At 41.3% G+C, this 20,595-nt stretch overlaps 1 long non-coding RNA gene and 1 pseudogene across 2 annotated transcripts in view; one reads left to right on the plus strand and one right to left on the minus strand.

Moving 5' to 3' along the window:
* LOC107498718 overlaps positions 1–20,595 on the plus strand; it is a 378,194-nt gene that overhangs the window by 244,304 nt on the left and 113,295 nt on the right. The gene's annotated exons all lie outside the window — the stretch shown is intronic.
* On the minus strand, positions 1,698–1,816 carry LOC118607459 (annotated as a pseudogene).

Consider the following 20,595-nt stretch of genomic DNA (forward strand, 5'->3'; position numbering starts at 1 on the left):
GATCATTTCTGTCCCTATTCTCTCTTAGCTAGAGTAACCACTCTTTAAGCAGAGCCCGCTCTTTCGACAGAAAAATGTGGGGAGCATAAGCCCTGCAGTCCCCAGAAGGGGCATGGGAAATGATACATGCCACATTCCTCAATTTCCAGAAGAGAAAAACAAACCAGCCCCCCAAAAACAAAACAAAACAAAAAAAACAACTTGCAACTGACATCATAACAGAACCATATGTAAAATCTAAATGTAAAAGGTAAAATAATGTTCTCTTTATTCTCAGGATGGGAAAGAAGACCACCATTACTGTACCTTTGTGATTTGTGACACCTACTTCCCCACCGCACAATTAATTCTGTGTGCGCTGTGATGCTGGGACAGGAGAGAAGGTCCCTAGTGCCACCAGCTGTGGGCGGTGTCTCTCCTCTTAGACTCTCAGAGAGGACTATACACCTTCTTGCCTCTTAACAGCTTTAGACTCAAGCTCTCTAACACCCACTTCTACCTTCCTCCTTTTTGGCGAAAACTCGTAGACCTCTCTCTGCTTGCACAACAAGTTCCACATTCCCCCTTTCGCTCCAGTTCCTGCCCTTTAATGCAATCTCTGCAGACTTCCTGATTCCAGTGGTACCATACAATCTGACTAAGGGACACTCGTCTGGCATCCTTACATCCTCAGAGTCTCCCTCAGCTGGGCTGGGTTCCTTCATTTCTCGAAGCTTCTCCATTGGTGAAGGCAACTGGGCTACGGCTGCACTCGGTGACAGAGAAACAATTTTTCTGGGTTTCTACTTAGCTGCCTGAGGTGAAGATCTACTTCATTGGTTTTCAAACCGGTCTGCACTTTAGAGTTGCCTGGGGAGTTTTTAAAAGCTACCTTTGACTGAGCCCCAGGCCAGCGCTTTTAAATCCAAATATGTGGAGCTACAACTGGGAAAGATATTTTAAAATGCTCTCCAGGTGATTCTGATGTGCAGCCAGTGTTGAGAACCAATCATTTACTCTCTCCTAGTCCACACCCTCTGCCCTAAATCTGTTAGGACACAAGGATTGATCTTACTCATCTACTCTCTGGCTTCAGATGATAAAATAAGTAATAAATTTACCACTGTGAATCCCAGCCAGGAGAGACAGAAAGGTGGGAGAGGAGAAAGAGTTATGCTCTCACAAGCTTCATCACCCCCTACCTTGGCCAGATCTACTTAACTGAGAGATACTGTTCCTGTAGGCATTTTTTTTTTTTTTTAACCCTGGAAATATCCAACGCTTATCCATCAACCTCATGCATTCAGTTCTTCCTGCAAACCCTTTGAAAATTAAGTTTCTAAAAAAATAATCACCTCACTTGGACTAGCTTCTTACCCATTACCCATCTAGAGTGGCAGGTACTTACCAATTCAAGAGACAAGGCATGATCTGCTGTTTGTAAGATGACCTCAGGTTACTTCCACCCCAGGCACACTTACTCCTTTGCTCACATGCTTCTTGGATCTAATAGGCTTTTCTAGGAGATGCCCAGTCCAGCTAAAGGAAGGAAAGGGTATTGTCCCTTGAGGTGGAGAGGTGGATTTACTTATTTATTTTTTTATTTTCAATTTTTTTTTTTTTTTTTTTTTTTTTTTTTTAGGTAAGGCAACCCTTGGTTGACCTCACAGATTGCAAGGACCTTGTCAGCTTACAATTTCTTTTTTTTTTTCTTTTTTTGCCTACAGCACCTGATCTTCCTAGGTGGTCTCCCGTCTAAGTATTAACCAGGCCCGACCCTGCTTAGTTTCCGAGATCAGATGGGATCGGGCTTGTTCAGGGTGGCATGGCCATAGACTAGAGATGGTTCTTGCTCTGACCTCAGTTGTGAGGTCTCCGGGAGTGTCTACAATCTAGCTAACCAGGTAACAGTGAATTCTTGTTTTAAATAGTATGAGAGGCACACTGAGAAATTGATCCCATTTAGATGATGGAAAGAACCAAAGTGGTCAAACTGAAACAGACTCTGACTCTCAGACAACCACAGAGAACAACAGAGAAATGTTACTTTTTTTTTTTTTTTCATTTTTCCCCCTTCTAACCCTAAACCTCTTAGCTGAGACATTTGTTCACATAAAATAAAATCCTATTGTATTTTGGATGGAGAAATTAGATTCTGATTGAGTTTTAAAAGTCCCCCAAATCACCTTAATGAACCCATTTTATCTGACCACATGTTTTCAGGTGAACTCACGTGAAATCACAGCAAGCCTCATCTCGAATTTTTTAATCTGCTCCTTTTGTGGAGCATCCACTCCTGAGTAAACTCAGCATTTTCCGTCTCTAGCAGTGCGGGAGCCAGGTCATAGCAATTATGGGCACATGTCAGTTTCTAAGTTTGTCACTGTGGGTTAAACTGTACATGGTCTAAAATAACAGCGAAGACCTGGCGTCGTCCCTCGGTGGGTGGGAACCCGCACGTGGGGCCCTGTGCAGCGATGAAGAAGGAGGTGCCGCCTGACTGGGTCTGACGCTGGAAATGCCCCCCACCTAAAATGCTAGAAGAGCTGCCGCATGCAGTCCCTTCGGGCCATGGGCCAGTGCACCCACTTCAGACAAGTGCTCTCACTCCGAACTTTTTCAGAAAGGACCAGTTTCAGAATTTAAGAGTGGATCACGTGTTAGTTTGCTAGGGCTATCGTAACAAAGTGCCACAGCCTGGGTGCCTTAAACAGTAGACATGTACTATCTCAGTTCTGGAGGCCAGAAGTCCAAAACCTAGGTACCAGCCAGGTTGCTTCCTCCTGAGAGTCGTGAGGGAAGGAACTGCTCCAGGCCTCTTGCTTGGCTTGGTTGTCTTCTCCCTGAATATCTTCACATTGTCTTCACATTGATTATCTTCACATTGTCTGTCTTTCCTCTGTGGGTATCTGTTTCTGTGTCCAAATTTCCTCTCTTTAGAAGGATACCAGCCATATTGGATTAGAACCCATCCTTAAAAAAAAAAAAAAAAAAATTCATTTTAACATAATGACCTCTATAAATACTCTGTCTCCAATAGGGTCATATTTAGAGGTACTGGAGGTTAAGGCTACAACATATCTTTTTTTGGTGGGGAGCACGATTTAACCCATAACAGACCACAACAAAAATGGAGTTTAATAATAAAAGCTAACATTTATTGAGCATTTATGCTCTGAATTTAGCAGAGCTCCAAGTACTTTACACTGATTAATTACTTAAGCCCCACAATACTACAAAGTCAGTACCACTATTACCCAAATTTTAGAACTAAGGGAATTGAGTCATGGCACAAGGTTAAGTAACTTGCCCAAGGTCATATCACTAGTAAGATCAGAGCCAGAACTCAAAAACAGGTAGTCTGATTCCAGGACAGATTCTGTCCACTACTCTTCTACACGGCCTTGATATTTGATGTCCGTGGCAGCCAGAAGAATGTGCCTCAGGGTTGCCATGGGGAGCTTAACTGACCACAGGCCCCAGCTGCTGAACTCATATCCATTCCCATATCTGCATTGAGGCCACACTTCCCACAGGTGGCTTCTGGCCAGTGTCTGAGTATAGATGGTGATGTTAATACAGTCTGTTCCCAGGAATGATGGGACTCCTGCGACAGCTGATGTTTGGCTTGTGGGCTCCCCGACAACCTTACTCAACCTTCCTTACACTGCAGAGCAGTGTAGGATGCTTCCATCCACCCTCCCTGTCCTGCTCTGCCCTGTCCCCTCTTCTGTCTTCAGGGTCAGACCCATATGACAGCCTGAAGACAAGTGCTCCCGCTTACTCTGACTCTCTCCACATTTTCTTGCCCAGGCGTTTCACCTAATAAATCCTTGCATGTTTAATCATGTCTTGATGTCTACATCTTGAAGTTTCTAGTCTAACACAGTATTCTATCTAATTCAAAAGTTTCGGAAGACATATAGGTTTAATTCTGATTCAAATTAATTTAGTTCATTAGTGTTTTGAAAATCATGACCCTATAAAAACCACTTTATTTTTCAATAGGTATAGTTAGTGATGCTGTAAGATGCATTTTTGTTTAGTGTTCAGAAAATTCATGTAGTTTATGCCAGTTTTAAGGCTGTTTCTTTTCATCCTTGCTCAAACACGCAGGGTTCCCAGAGCCCAGCACATAGCAGGCCCTCAGCAGCAGATTGGCACATGAACTGACAGACAGACTGACTGCAGAGAAAGAAGATGTTTTCTCCCTTGATGTTCTTTAAAAGGAGCTTGGCTGGAAAAGGGAGGCGGGTTCTCTTATGGGGATGGAAGGAGAAAAAAGCATACCAGCATGATGATAAAGTTCTGGCCACATGTCCCCTGCAAGAAAGCCCCACACTATAGCATTATGCATGGTTCTACACTTAGAGAGATGGGAGATGCTCTCATGAGATTCAGAAGGAGGTCAGTTATGCCTTAGAGGCAGGAACACTGTTCTGTACTTTTTAGCCTGGTGATCGTATTATTAAAACAACTAATTACACTCCTCTTTTCCTTACCAGTTGAACCATCCATCTTGGTAGTAAACTCCTCATGCTAGATTGAGCCTTTGGTCCTAGGCTCGACTCCACTACCAGTTAGCTAGGTAGCTGTCTAGAGGGATTTTAACTTTTCTAAGCCTCGGACTCCACTTTTCTAGTTAAATTGAATTCCAGAATGAGGTGTTGGGATAAAGGATTTCTAACCTCCTTCACTGCGCTGATATTCACTGAAATGCCCATCTAGGCATGAAGACTTATTCGCCTCGATTAATTCACCGGGTGCCAGGACTGGATAGAGAATGTCTCCCAGAAGTGTACCATTTCTGTTATTTTCTACCCATAAAATCACGCACACTAACCCCCTTGCTCTGGGGCATTTCTTCCATAGGCTGGTATACTTAAGCAAGAGAAGACAAGAAATATCCATCTCTTTACAAGCTTTGTGACTCTCATCTTAGAGGTTGGTTGTGTTAATTCAGGTGCTTACCATAAATTCTGGTTTTTATCTTGCTTTATTTTGATTCTAGGAGAAAAAGCTTGACCAGAGGTATATGCAGATCTCTATAATCATATGCTCTGTTATCATGGTGTCCTGCTGAATATTCCCTTTATGTCCAAAAAATAATATTAGTAGTGACTTTTTCCATTCAGGAGACCATCTCAGGAATTTTTTAAGCAGGGCATGAAGCTGATAGAAACTGGCTTCCTGACCAGCATGAACATATGTGGGGCAGCTTTGATGTGACTGATGGGATAGTGTTTGCTGATAGGGCCTGCTAATAATCCAGTGAGATGATGTCATTCTTGGCAGGACCCAGAAAGAGCAACAAGAGGCCAACAGCTCTTACTGGCTGATAAAGCCCCTTTAAGGTTCCTTGCCTTTCTTGTTGCTGAGCAGATGAGATTGGAAAGTTCTGTGAGCCCAGTGGAGCCCTGCTACCTCCTGGGGATGGGAGTTTTTGTCGAGAAACTTTGGGTCACTAGCCGGTTTACATAAATCCCTTAGAAAGGTTTACACTGCCTTTGAAACTACTTCTTGCAATGGAGATTTATAATAGAGCTAGGAGAGAATTAATTTCTGGGGAGGAGATAGGCCTTTGTGCTAGAACTGCTTCACCCCAAGGGGAGAGATTGAAGCTCTTCTAATCTCCTGAGTCTCTGCTGATTTTGGATGGTTAAGGAAGGGGTGGGACAGGCTCCGGGGAGGAGAAGGAGGACTTCATGGTACTTTTGATTTTAGTATTATAAAACAAACTCTATGCTGTTTAATATAATGCATCTTTTTTTTTTCTTTTTAATTTTTTGGATTTTGCTTAAGCCAAGGACCCAGGGAATCTTTGTTTCCAAGTGGAGAGACTAATTAGTGGTTTTTACCTCCAACACAGTCTGGTCCTGGCCACATGTGCCGGGCAGTCAGCAGATGTTTCCCTAGCTGGTCTGTCACCTCCTCTGTGCCTGCACCTCTGACTCTTTGACCTTTTAGAGCAGATGCTTGTCCTGATATAAGAACTCCCTAGAGCCCTATCTGTGCTTGCTGGGGAAGCCCTGAGAAAAATTCATTTCCTTGAGAAAAAGCATTCACTGTAGAAATGTAGGACCTAGTCCTCAAGGAACTTAGTGAAAGCTAGACAGTTGACCATGATAATGCAAATTTGTTGGATTTTCCTCAACAAGGTAGTAGTTTCTACCTTGGCTCAAAAAAAAAATGCATTATTTACTAAATTTCCTAGGAATACAGGCCATTTATACAATGGCAAAACACATTCTTTAGGGAATCCTTATGAATAAGAGGTTTCTAGATGGCTGGCGACAGTCTTGGTTATTTTTCTGCAGAAATTTTGCAAATAAATCTATTTCTTGGCTTATGGAATAGATGTAATAGAGCAAATGTTGGTAAAGCAAATGATATTTTTCAGTTGGCTTTATGATAATCAGAGCTTTGTTGCCATGGGAAAAAAAATCCAATGGTACGCTGAGTTGCAAACATTTGGGGAGAAGGCTGATGGTTATTTTCAAAACCATAGAAAGCAACATTCATCTATTGCACAGATACTAATTAGAAAACTACTGTATTCCCTACAGTGTTCTAGGAGCAAGATATCTGGCAGTGGGCAAAGCAGACACAAATCTCTACTTTTGCAGGGCACACATTTCGGGAGCCCGTCAAATGATGATAAATGTTATGGGGAAAACTAAACCAGGAAAAAGGAATAGGGAGAGCTGAGTTGGAGGTGGGAATGGTCAGGGAAAAGCTTTTCTGACATTCAAAGGAGGACTTGAAGGAAGGGAGAAGGGAGTGGGCCATGTGGCTATTGGGATGAATAATCCGGTAAAAGATAGCAACAGGTGCAAAGTCCTGACCCAAAGTCTGTGGTGGTCAAGAAACAGTATAAAGACCAATGGGGCTGGAGTGTGTTGAGCAACAGGAGAGTGCTGGGGAAGAGATCAAAGGCAGCCAGATACCAGGTTGTGTAGGACTCATACGGCCAGCCACTTTCCCTTCCTCAAAGTATCCCTCTGCTACTGGCCCTTCTCTTGGCACAAACATCCATAACCTACCACCCTAGAGGCCCAGCACCTCCTTTAGGCCATTGCTAATTTCTCTGGCTACGACCGCGACCTTTGCCAAAGTCCCTTCCTGATAGCAAGAACATTCATTACTTCCTAAGTCTTTCTGGTGCCGCCATGTTGAACTGCATCATTTCCTATGTATGTCTTGACTTCCTATCAAGATTCTTTCAGTCGGGGCAAAGCTGTAGGTTGCCATTTTCTTTATGTCCTGCAACAGTTGGCACAGTGTTAGGCACTCAGCAAATGCAAGGAAAACACTTGTACACTTTAACTGTAAGGCATATATATATTTATACCATGCGTTCACCTCCCATAGTTATTTTTCTTTCTGTCACCACATATTTGACCCTGTCTACCTCCCCCAAGCAATGAAAACACTATGACATAGAAACTCTGACTCTATATTTAGAGCTTCAAGAACATTATTAACTCTTCTTCCTTTGTCTGACTGAGAGACAATACTGTTTAGGGATTGTTTAATCTTGTCTACTAACCAATATTTTCATTTTAAGTACAACCTACAAAAAACATTCAGCCCCAAATTCCAATATTACAGAGTTTCAAAGTTTGCTACATTTGCTCTGCTTTATTTAGTTATAATTGGAAAATAGTGTAAGGTTTTTCAAATAATTCTCAATTTTCTCCATTTAAAATACAAAATAGATTTTTCTTAGCCCGACAAGTAGCTTTCAAATCATCAGGATATAATATTCTAATGTTCTTGAATACTGACTCTTAGTTTAGTGGAAGAATGGCAACTTTTCTTTTGGTGATTTTCCTGAAGGTAGGCATTTCACCTTGTTCAGAGACCCAGGTCCCCATTGTCCAGAGACCCAGAAAGAGCCCAATAAATGCTACTCTATAGGTTACTATTCTCATCTCAATTTTACAGAAAAGAAAATTATTATTCGAGGTTGTCATTTGCTTATGGTCACACATGTAATTAGTGGCAGATTTGAGACTAGAACCTGTTTTCTTTTTGACAAAGTTGGTTTGAGTCAGTGTCCACAGATTTATTATTAGCAATTAGTATTTTGGAATGCATTATAGGAACTAAAACATTGTATCTAAACAACATGGCTCTTTATTTTGCATGCTGTAAATTTTTTACATAACTCTGAGGGGACAAATCAGGCAGCTTATTTGGTCCCTGTCTGGTAGATGCAGAAAGAAGTGAAGATGCTGAGCAGAAAACAAGAGCTGGTACTTGGAGAGCATAGTAATCACAGTTAAAGAAAGCACCTGGGAAGAGGAGGGTGACATGGCACTTGATATTTTTTCTGTGGTCGAAAAAGTTGCCTTTTCTTTCCTGAGTCTTATAATTTACAAGTATTTGGATGAATTCTGCTAGATCTAGATACAAATAAGGCATTTTGGTAGAAGCATAAGTGATTTCTGGTTATTGGGTACTAGAAGAACACTATACTAGCCAGTCAGGAACCAGGAGGAGAGAGAAATAGGGAGAAATGTTCCAGAAACTCTTGCTCCTAGAGCAGCCTAGGCCTGGCAAAGAAACTCTGCAGCCTGGTCTTTAACTAACTGAAGATGGGTAGGTGTGTTATCTTGGTATGGTTTCTTCCTCTCCATGGTAAATGGTAAATGGAAAAAGCAGAAGGTTTAATATCGGGGTGGTGAGTTCAGCCTGCCACGTCTAACTTCCACCCTCTCAAACCGATGCCTCACCTTTGCTGTGTCCTGTGTAGACACAAGGGAGGCCGCAGAGTCTATAGAGTTCTAGCCCTAAATCTCATGCCCTTTTTATGGCTTTGGTCAAATTTTCTATTTCTCTTGTTTTCCATTTTGTAAAAGCTGGTTGCTCAACAAATGATAGCACAGATCATTCAGCTAAACATTCTATGATTCTATGATGTTCTCCCCTAAGGTCACTAGTATTTGTTTGCTGAAGATGAAGGTGAATAGAAAGGAGTAAGAAAGGATGGGTAACTTTGGAAAAACTGGGGTGGGAGGCCAAGAAGTGGGTCTTTACGTAATTTTGGCATCTGTCATATCAGGTGTTTAATCAGGTAATTTCCTTTGCATGTCTCCCTTTAGATCTGAGAAAAGAAATACAGGAAAGGGATCCAAGCCATGGTGAAAATGAAGTACTCTTCCCCTTTCTGCCATTAATTAAAACCTATATCCAGGTAACATTTGGTTATATTTGCACAGCTGACTCAGGCCTCCACCCCACATATTCTTGCCCAGCCAAAAGTTTCCCAATCTGTCACCTCCATTTGAAGATGAATGATCCAAGTACTCAGTCGGCTAAATTTATCTTGCCCAAGCTTACAAATGGTGCCCACTGTTTTATCCAGAAACCACAATCAAACAAAAGCAATCCAGAATGATCGAAAGGCAAACATACTAATGGAAAAAGTAATGGCACCTTCCTGAAACAGCCTTTTTGAAACCTCTTCAGCTTATAAATACTGACTAATTTAACTCCATAAAAATAAATTGGCTCTGGGGTAGAAATGCATCTGCTTGCAGGAAGATAAATTGCATAATCAATCCAGCCAAACATTGTAGCCTAAATATTAGCCCTATTAGAACTGTTGAGCTGAATTTTTCAAAACACAATTCATAACGTTCCTCCCCGCTGCTTCTTTCACTGCATATAACGTGCCTTTTTTGTTTGTTTGTTTCTTAAACTCCAGACAGGAGCCCCCAGAGCGACCTAACTCTCTGACATATGCAGTTTTCTGATTTATGGGAATCATGAAAGATGATTGTACTCAACCTGGATGAAAGTCCTCACAGTGAAAACCTCACAAAAACCACAAACACAGACGCTTGTCGGCTGCAGCCAGGCCAGGAGCCATTCAGCACGCAGGCAGGGGCCTGGGCATCCCTTAGATGCAGGGGGCTTGTTTTGGCTAGACACTTTTATGGATTAGGGAGTTTTTCTGGGTTCTATGTAAAGGTTCAGTGTAAACATTTACTCAGTGAGTGTATGTGAAACATTTACAAACTCAGAGTAGAGCAAAGGGAACTGAGCAGAGAGAGTCCAGGGGACAAAGTAGTAGGACACTTTTAGCAGTCCCAGTCATGTGCCAATGTGACAACTTTAATGGCTCAGCTGAAGTTGTCTACACTCTAAGTAGCTCATATATGAGACAGCAGAACCAGTCCCGGTCTGCATTCCCAGTTTGATCATGACTGGAGTCATGGCGAATCAAGGCTGAGGCAGACAACTAAGGAATGTGTATAGGCATGGATATATTCTTTTGGATGAAATGTTTGGTTCTCATTGATGACTTCTGCCTTATGGAGAGAGATGGAGAAAGAGAATTTCCTCCCCTGCTTTCCTTTCTTGTCTCTTCATTTCCCTGCTGAGCCTGGAGAGTGAAGGAAAAGTCAGAAAGCAGTATGAGGAAGTGGTTCGGAGCTCACACTGTGAGTCTAGCAAGACAAGACCTTTATCCCACATCTACCATGACTTAATAAGTTTTCATGGTCATAGGCAATGAACACTTCTGGTATCCCTGGGCTACAGCCTAGATCCAAGTTGAACAAGAGAACTTAATTGTTTTCCTTACTTAAAGAACAAAACTTTTGGCTTTTCAAGGAGGTCTAGTACAGGACACAAAGTAGAATGGAAGATTCTCAGAAGAAGCTTTAGGACAGGGAGGTTAAGCTTAAAAATAGGATGGATCACAGGAGATCTCTTTTTAAATGTTTGACTCTTTTCTTTTCCTTAGACATTTTTCTGCATTGTAATTCTCTTCCTAACTCCCAGAAATTTTTCTCATGTCTGCTGTTCAGAATACTTTCTGAGTGGTGTCTTGAGGAATGAAGAAAGAATAGCAATATCCAGACTTGGCAAAAGTGGTACCAAGCAAGACAGCTCCCATAGGAGCTAAAATGATTCCTGGGAGCCAGGAGAGAGTAGAGAACTAGGTCATGGAGTAAACTGTCTCAATACTGAATGGGACATTAATTTTTTTTCTAGAAATACTGGAGAAAAGAGGGAAGGGGTTGTGGGGTGAATCTGGGCTGCCCATAGTAATGTTAGCTGGGGAAAGATCAAGCTGTATTGGTATTTTAAGAGTATGACCTCAGAAGATTAGATGACTTGGGAGTTATCTAGAATGCAGACACTTGGGTTACATTACTAGTATATGACCTGGTGATTAGGAGTCCTTAGAGCTTTTTCCCACAGATGTTGGACAAAGGGTTACAGAACTTCCTTGAAGCTCTTTAGTACCTGTTTGGGTGAGGGTGGGGGCTCCTGAGATATTTGTAGCCTTGTCAAGGTCCTCAGGCATAGCCACACTGTTGTGAACTATCTCCATGCACCCCCTTGCTGGCTTTCTCCAACTACTCAACCACCATCATCTCTTCCTCAGAACATGTGGTTCCAGAGCACATTAAGTAGAACTAACCCTGAGTCAATACCAGCAGCACATGTTGCTTCCTAGAGTATCACCATTCCCACATCCTGGTCCATGGCATTTTGAAACTCCAACCATTTCTACCCCATGTCTTTGGTTTCCACTTTCTGAGACAAAGCACAAAATGGATCAAGATATTGAGGTCAAAATAATAAGAACCTGTGGGGAGAGCTTGCCTCTACCAGCCTGCCTGTGTTATTCTGACCTCTTCACTTGGGAAGAGAAGAAAAAACCAGCACCTGGGACCTCTGGTTGCTCCTCGGGTTCTGACCTCTTCACTTGGGAAGAGAAGAAAAAACCAGCACCTGGGACCTCTGGTTGCTCCTCGGGTTCTATTCACAGTTACCTTTGGGAGGTAAGGATGGTTAGAAACTATCAAGGTAATATACCTTCTGCAGCTTTGTCCTCTGGTCCTTAGCAGGGGAAGTCAGTGGTGGTGAGGAGAGGCTAGGTGGTCTCAGGAGCTGCTCATTTCACTCTACATTCCCATGGCCTCCATCTGCTCACAGAACATTTGGTAATCACCCAGAAAGGAGGAATGTGTGCAATCACCAAGAGGGAAAATCACAAAGAGGGACTATCACCCAGCTGGAATAACCAAGCTTGGTCTAATCCAAATAATTATTATACAGGACTCACTTCTAAGAAGCTCTAGGCTACTTGTTATAAGCTACAAGCTCATCTAAGGTGTGGCAAACGTCTTCGCCTCTTCTTTCTTCTGCCTTCCTTTTTAAAAAACATATCAAAAATAGTGTCATTCCCTGCAGAAACTAAAGCAGCTTCTCCATAAAGCTTAGTGGGCCTGGTTGACACCCAAATCAGCAATTTAAAAATATTACTTGAAAATGTGAGTTCTTTTTTTTCTGAGTGTTCTATGGAGATAGTATTACAACAGGACTATTTGCTATAGAGCTGTCCCTTTAAAATGGCTCCAGAGAGGAGCCACCCATTTTATTTTTAATGATTTTTGGACACATAAAGGGATGTATCTCCTAAGAAAGCTCCAGAACAACTTGTGATGAGAGATCAGCACCAGCAGAGCCCTGTGACCTCGGGTTCTAGACTCCAACCAGCCAGCTGATCTTTCGAAATGTGTTTGCACAAAATATGACACAAAGTGAATTGTCAGCTGGGGTATAACAATATTTTTTTGGTTGTAGACAATACATTTTATTTGCATACTTTGTAGTTGTAACTGAAAAAAAAATGTGAAATTATCTTAACTTCTTTCACACTTAACATCTTATCAGCAGACTCCAGTCTTTGCCTTCCAAATATCCCAGTCACTGTCATCATTAGGTTGACTTTTGCAAGAGCCTTTTTGCCTCCACCCTTGCCCAAACTCCACCTCCTCAGTTGATTCTGTACCAGGAACAAGAATAAATTTGGAAAATATTAGTCAGACCATGTCACTCTTCTGCTCAAACCCACCAATAGCTTCCCATCTCATTCGGAATAAAATCCAAAGTCCTTAGTTTGGCCCATAAAGGCCCAGCTAACTCTCTGGCCTTCTTTCTTACTGTTCTCCCATCTTTCAGTATGCTCTGTACTCACCCACTGCCTTACTTGTCCTTGAATATAAACAAATCTATACCCCAGGGCCTTTGCACTGGCCATGCTCTCTCATTAGAGTGTCTGCCCTTACAACTTGCTCCCTTATTTCCTTATAGTCTCTGATTGAATACCAATTTGTCATCAAGGCCTTTGCCAACCCCAATTACTCCCTATTCATCCTACCCTGCTTTAGTTTTCTTTATATTATTTTTCATCACTTGATATATTGCATAAGAATTTGTTCATCTGTTTATTGTCAGTCTTTCTATGTGAGAGACTTTCTTTTGTTCACTACAGTATCCCTAGTGCCTAAAACAATTCCTGGCACAGAGTTGGAGCTTAGTAAATATTTATTGAGTGGATGAATGAATTCCTGAGTCCTAATGTTTTATACTATCAGCTGGGCATCAACAATGCCCAGTAAGGCTGTAAGTGATGCAGGAGATGTTAATAAGAAGAAATTATCAAGGGTTTTTAAGAGAATAAGCAATTATAGCAGAAACCTTGTTTAAAAGTAAGGAAAAAGAAAATAAGCAGAACGTGATCCTGGATCATGCTCACCCATTCGCTGAACCAAAGCCAGGCCAGATTTGTTCTCCTTTGTTGAAATCTGGTTCTTGTCTCAAACCAACCTAGACATCTATTTTGATACACATATTATACACATATTATATGTCTCTTGGCATTCAGAGTACTCATATCACTTGCCAGATTTATTGAAATTATGGAAAGCAGTGTGAAATGCCTTCTGCCATATGGGAAAAGAGGTGAAAATGCTGACATTTGGCCCTTAGCCAATTTCACAAAAGTTTAGAGTTTCAGACTTTTTTCTCCTCCAGGTGTGGTGGCTCTCTCTTATCAAACTTTTATTCTCTGAGCAGCTATAAAGACGCGTCTGTGTATCTGATGGTATTTTAATATTTAAAGAGCTATGTTCTGATGTGTAGAAAAGTGGACATTTTGTCCCAGCTGTTACAAGAAGTAAAAAGCTCTTCTTTGCCCTTCTAATCATCTTCCACATTTTACTTTACTTTGGTGGGCTAGGAAGAGCCCTGAGGAGGGACTGACCCATTTGATATGTAAACCATGGAGCCTCACCATGTACCAAGCCCAGGAGTCCAGTAGTAGCAGCCACTGCCTTAACCACCCACCTGGCCTGGGACCTTAGGCAAGTCTCCCCAACTCTCTATGCCTCACTGGCCACTCTGCTACCATTCTTTCTCACTGAACTGTTGCAGGAGCCTTGCTACTTGGTCTCCCAGTTTCCTCAGCTGTCAGTGGAGACCTGATGCTACCTCCTGCATACGGTTGTCTTCACAACCCTATATCATCTTATTAGGTGAGCTAGTCCATTGGTGCTTTTACCATGGTGCTAGCACAGAAGCTCTCTGTAAAGATTTACAGGGGATTATCATTATCTTTTATGATGATTACAGCTCACACTCCAGTGGGCTTCTTTTATTGGGAGTCGACAGGTCTTTTTCCCCGTGTTCTTTTCTACATTCTATTTTTGATTTACGTGAGTCACTTTGGCTAGGGAAGTAGTCATTCTGAACTGTATATTATGCACACTTTTAGCTGGTGCTTGTACCTGATGCCAGCCTGGCAAGAATGTTGTGGAAATACAACCCAATGTTGTGCAATTGCCCTGTGATACACAAACACAGGTTTTGTTGTCACTGAACCAAAAACATCTTTATTTCCAAATTCTCTTAAAATACTGTCATGAGGTGGTATCAACAGAAATAAACAACTGCTTCTCAAACCCAAATCTCACATTCAGCCCTCAAATTCAGCCTAGATTTTCTGTAGTTGGCATGGTCTCGGCCCTTAGGAGTGTGTGTGCATGTGTGTGTGCATATGAGGTTAATGCTATTGAAGAAAAGAACTTAGTAAACAAATTTTGTATTTCTAGAGGACCTTTATTTCAGTGTGCTAACCTGGCATTAGACCATCATCCAAAACTCATCACCAGCATTTTCATGATGCCAGGCAAAGTTTTCCACAGTTCTTCAGAGACGAACATTTTAAAATACTCTCTCTGATCCCTTAAATATGAAAAAGCTCATGGGACTAGAACAGCCCGAGACTCCAACTATAATCTTCACCCTTCCAAATGAAAGGAAATAAATCCGTCTTTATCTATTCCTTCCTCTGTTTATTGAGCACCCATGGTATGCAAAGCACCGTGCATTTGCTCCCATTTTGGGAGCACCTACAAGAATATGACTTATGTTCCTGAGGGGCTCTGAGCCTCAGGCCCTTACTGACAGGCTTTCCAGTGATTTTTTTTTTTTTTTCCAACGGCTCGTGTGGTTTCTATTCCTTCACCTATCTAAACTCAGGTGGTGTCTTAAGTTTGTTTACTCTCTGGCAGATACTTTCAGAGTTCTTTTGTTTGCAGTGTTAACTGTGTTCAGAAGAAAAATGCCCTCGTTAGCATGGAATGAGAGTCTGTATTTTTCCAGAAAAGAATTTTGTTAATTTTCAGACAAAGTTATAGGTAATTAGGACCATATACTCATCACTAAACTAAACTGACTACAGTTTGCAGAAGGTAATTATTTATAAAGAATGATGCTGTTTTGCCTCATTTGTACAGGTAGTATTAATAGGTAACAAGGTTATCCATTTATATGTGTTATTAGGTTATCCTAAAACTTAAGGTCCAAAATGTTCAGCCTAACCATTTTGGATAAAATTATTTTAAAGCTGTATTTCATATTCCTTGCCATTTTAAATCCAGTGACTGAACATATTTCAACCTCTTCTTGATGATTCAGAGTCATCACCGTGAGTGTGGATAATTTTACTGTGCCATGGATAAAAAATGATGTAAGGGAATGTTGAATTATGAACTGTGCTGGGAAAATTCCGAGGTAAATGTCTCAGGGTCTTAGATTTATTGAGCTCCAACAATTTTTCTAACTCTTTCCTGAATGTCAGACCTTTACTTGTTACTGTTTTGCTGTGCTTGTCTCTAGAAACCTTCCTCTACTCTAATCCTTTATTTAAAAATTTTAAGAATTGACCATGTGCCAGGCTTGCTTCCATTGGCAGAAGGTACAGTTGAGTCGAAACAATCCTGGTCAAGGGCCTGCCCACAAGGAGCAGAATTGCTAGTGAGAGAGGCAAAAATAAGCAAGGTCAAAATTAAACAAGTTAATTCTAGTTTGCTTTGGTCTTGGAGAATGAATAATCACACTTAGGAGAGTCATCCATAAATGAAGGATAGATAGGATCCAAGAACATTGCATGTTCAGAATCCATTTCTGTTTACTTCTGAGTAATTCCTGAGCAATGAGAGTGTTGCTCTCTGAAAATGGAAAGCTTCTGTATTCCCACAGAACACTAAGCATAATATAAAAATGACTCAATGTCACTAGAACTAGGTTTCAAATATTCTGTCAAATAGCCGTTTGCCTGCACCTTGAAGTTGAGGACAACATGGCATCTAAGAGTCAAGAGATTCTAAATTCACATCTCTGGGTCTGATTTGCCTTCATCTCCAGATCTAAGTGTCTAACCGCTAGGTCCCCCTCTCCACCTGTACTCTCTTCCTTTAGTCTTCCCCATCATGGCAAATAGTACTATAACCTTCCAAAAATCAAGAAATTATTCTTAAGTTCTCTCTTTCCCTCATACCCCACTCCCTGGAGTCCTACCACATGTCCAATTCATCTACTAAGAGATTTTTTTCTCAAAAACATATCCCTAATCTGAATCAGATAATGATTCTTCCCCACTTGAAGTCTATGGGTTCCTTTTTTTTGCTCTTAGAGAAAAATTCACGCTCCCAGCAGTGGCTTCGGGGCACTGCAGAATCAGTCTTTTGTTTATAGTTTTTATTTCCTCTCTGACCCTCTGCTCCTCTCCGGCCATGCTCCACCCACACTGGCCTTTCTGTTCTTCCCCACTCATGTCTCTGAGCCATTACTCTGTATTTCCTGTGCTTGATTGCTCTACCCCTGACAAGCCAAACAACTGTCTCCTTATCGTCATCAATGAAGTTTTAACTTTAATGTCACATCCTGTGCTTCAAAAGTCCTCTGGGCCAGTCCTTTTCTCTTAATGTACATAAGAATCACTGAGATGCAGATTCTGACTTAGGAGGTCTGCTCTGGGGCCTGAGATTCCATATCTCTAATAAGCTCTCAGGTGATCCTGATGCTGTTGGTCTGTGGACCACACTGCATCTAATAGGCAACCAATAAATATTTGTTGTTGAACACATTTTCTGCTCTTCCAGCCTTCCGGGGTATGAAGGAGCCAAGTCTCTAGCTTTGGGTGAGAGCAAGCCAGATAGTATTGGAAGGCATTTCTGAATTAAGCATTAAGGTTTGATGAGGACTTTATGAGATCTTTATCCTTTGTCAAAATGTTCAAACCATAATAATATAGTCTACTTGAAAAGATATGACAAAATCAGTTGTTGTTTTCAAGTGGAGATTTATTTGTTTTCAAACTTCTCCCAATTTAGAGTTTGTCATTCCTTGAAGTAAAACTTTTTTGTTGAGTGCCTGAAACAATAATCCATTTTCCCCCTAGCTTTATTGAAACATAATAGACAATTAGTTGCTCATATTTACATTGCATGATTCAATGAGCTTTTTTTTTAATTATAGTTGGCATACCATAATATACTAGTTTCAGTTGTATAACATAGTGACCAGAGATCCATATAACTTGCAAAGTGATCACCCCACTGAATCTAGTACCTCTCTTACCCTCTACCTATTTATTACAATATTATTAACCATCTTCCCTATGCTACAGTCTACAGCTCCATGTCTATTCTGCAACTCTCCATTTGTATTTCTTAATCCCTTTGCCTTTTTTTTTTTTTGCCATCCCTCCCAAACCCCCATCTAGTAGTCCTCAAAATAGTCTCTGTATCTATGAGTTTAGTTCCGCTTTTGTTGTTGTTTATTTTATTCTTAAGATTCCACATTTACGTGAAATCATGTGATATTTGTCTTTCTCTATCTGACCCATTTCATTCAGCACAATACCTTCTAGGTCCATTAAGTCAATATCTTTTTCCATCCTCTTCCTTTTAGTTTGTGTGTGTTTTATCTTTTAGTTTGTGTGTGTTTTATCTGAAGTGAATCTCTTGCAGGCAGTATATTTAGGGGTCTTGTTTTCTTATCCATTCAGCCACTCTATCTTTTGGTTGGAGAACTTAATTCTTTTCCATTTGAGGTACTTGTTTATAGGAATGTAGTTATTACCATTCTTTATTCCTGTTTTTGATTCATATTTTTTCTTCTTAAAGAAGTCCCTCCAACATTTCCTGTAATACTGGCTTGGTGGTGATAAATTTCCTTAGTTTATTTTTGTCTGGGAAGCTCTTTATCAGTACTGACTGTAGATGATAGCTTTGCTGGATAAAGTATTCTTGGTTGTAGATCCTGAGTTTTCATCATGTCGAATATTTCATGCCAAGCTCTTCTGTCCTGCATATGTTTCTTTTGAGAAATCAGCTGCCAGTCTTACGGCTGCTCCCTTGTGGGTAACTAATTGCTTTTTCTCTTGCTGCTTTTAAGATTCTCTCCTTGTATTTAACCTTTGGCATTTTAATTGTGATACATCTTGGTGTGGGCTTCTTTGGGTTCCTCTTTCTTGGGACTTTCTTGGTGTGAGCTTCCTGGGGTTGTTTGTATATTTCCTTCACCAGGTGAGGGAAGTTTTCCATTATTTTTCAAATCATTCTTTCAATGTCTTGTGTTCAATAAGGTTCTCCTATGGCACAGATATTTTTACACTTAATAGTGTCCACAGACTCCCTAAATTATTATTATAGTCTTGGCTTCTTTTTTCTTGCAATTCTGATTAAATGTCCTTGGCTTCCCCATCCTCTATATTGGTGGTTCTAACCTCTTCTTTATCCACTCTGTTTATTCTATCTAACATACTCCTCATCTCAGATGTGTTCTTCATTTCAGACTGGGTCCCTCTTATAATTTCCATTTCTGTTTTTATGTTTTTTTATGTCTTTGTTAAAGTTCTCACTGAATTCATCTACTCTTCCCCTAAGTTCATTGAGCATCTTTATAACCAGTGTTTTGAACTCTGCATCTGTTAGATTGCTTGACTCCATTATTCCTGGAACTCTGTTCTGTTCTCATATGGTTTCTGCTTCTTTGTCTTTCTATTTTGGCTGCCTTTCTGTGTCTGTTTCTACGTACTAAGCAAAGCTCCTAAGTGTCCTGGTCTTATTAGTGTGGATTTGTGAAGTAGGTGTCTAGCGGCACAGTCCTGAGAAGGGCCAGCAGCAGGCCAAGTTTAGCCCTAGCCTGTACCCCTCCGGGGCCACCTGTTAAGATTCAGCAAGCAATCCACAGATGCTGTGCTTATAGTTGCCTCAAGAAACCACAGCAGAAACTGAGGCCAGCTGCCACCAGTGTGAGCCTTGGTGCTATTCGGCAAAGAGTAAGCACCTGACTCGCGGAGGACACACCTAAATGTGGCTTCGGTGGGGCTGCAAGTTGAGGGAGGCAGAGTTTCAGGGAATCCTCTGGGCAGAGCAATCTCTGTTATTCAGTTTGATGATGTCTCAGCTACAGCAGCCCTGAGTCTGCGCACTGGGAGGGGGAGGGCTCAACAGAGGAACAGTGGATACCACCGGCACTTCTGTCCAGGAGAAATCCTCACCTCCAGCCCTCACTCTGACACTCAGTGTCCCCTGTAAGTCCCTGGTGGCCCCTGAGCAGCAAACCCAGTGCTGGAACTCAGAGTGAGCAGGTCTGTCACTGCAAATGTCCGCCCGAGGACATGGTCCCTTTAAGAGGAGTCTGCAGCTGCCATCCTCTGTCCTACTCAGCCCCTCGGGACTGGGCAACCCCACATCTTCACCCCCTCCTACCTTCTATCGTTGCAGGTTGATGAATTATTTCTGTCCCTAGTGCTTCCTTTCATCTGTATCTCAGGTGACTTTCCATGCTCTCGGCTCTTTGTTTCTGTCGCAACTTTGATTTGGTCATGAGAGGGATGAATAAAGCCTCTATCATCTATGCCATTTTTTTTCCTCTTGAATTAAAAATTTTCAAATCCAGCACTGCTTGGAATTGAGAGGAACAAGGTCTTCCCAGCCAACTCTTTATTACCATAGATACCATGCCCGTAACACAATAACAACACACTCTCAGAACAGGGATGGTATTCCAGACTTCAGAAACTGAAAATTTGAGATTGTGCTTCAGCTTTCTGTTTTGTAAATTTACATGAAAAACTAAACACAGATCACAGCTGGTGATACAGCTTTCTTTATGAATAAAACAGACACCATACCTTCATTTTATGAGGTGTCTTCACAATATTGTCACAATCAACCAGTCGACACACAAATGCTTGATATGTGCCTACTATATGCAGTACATTTTGAGTGAGGATTTTGAGACATAGCCGCTGTCCTTTGAGGTTATTACAATTTAGGTAAAAGACACAAATATCCATCGAAAGTTGATAATGCAAAGCAATAGCAACAGAATTAACAATTTATCATTTCAAAGACAAGGGGCTAGAGCATCTGAACTCCTAAGGATCTTTCCAGGTTCATGATATCCATGAGTTCAGCACTAAACGAACGATATAGACCAGCATGCCAAACTTCA

This window comes from Rousettus aegyptiacus, unplaced genomic scaffold, assembly GCF_014176215.1.
Source record: "Rousettus aegyptiacus isolate mRouAeg1 unplaced genomic scaffold, mRouAeg1.p scaffold_m13_p_8, whole genome shotgun sequence".
Classification (NCBI taxonomy): Eukaryota; Metazoa; Chordata; class Mammalia; order Chiroptera; family Pteropodidae; genus Rousettus; species Rousettus aegyptiacus.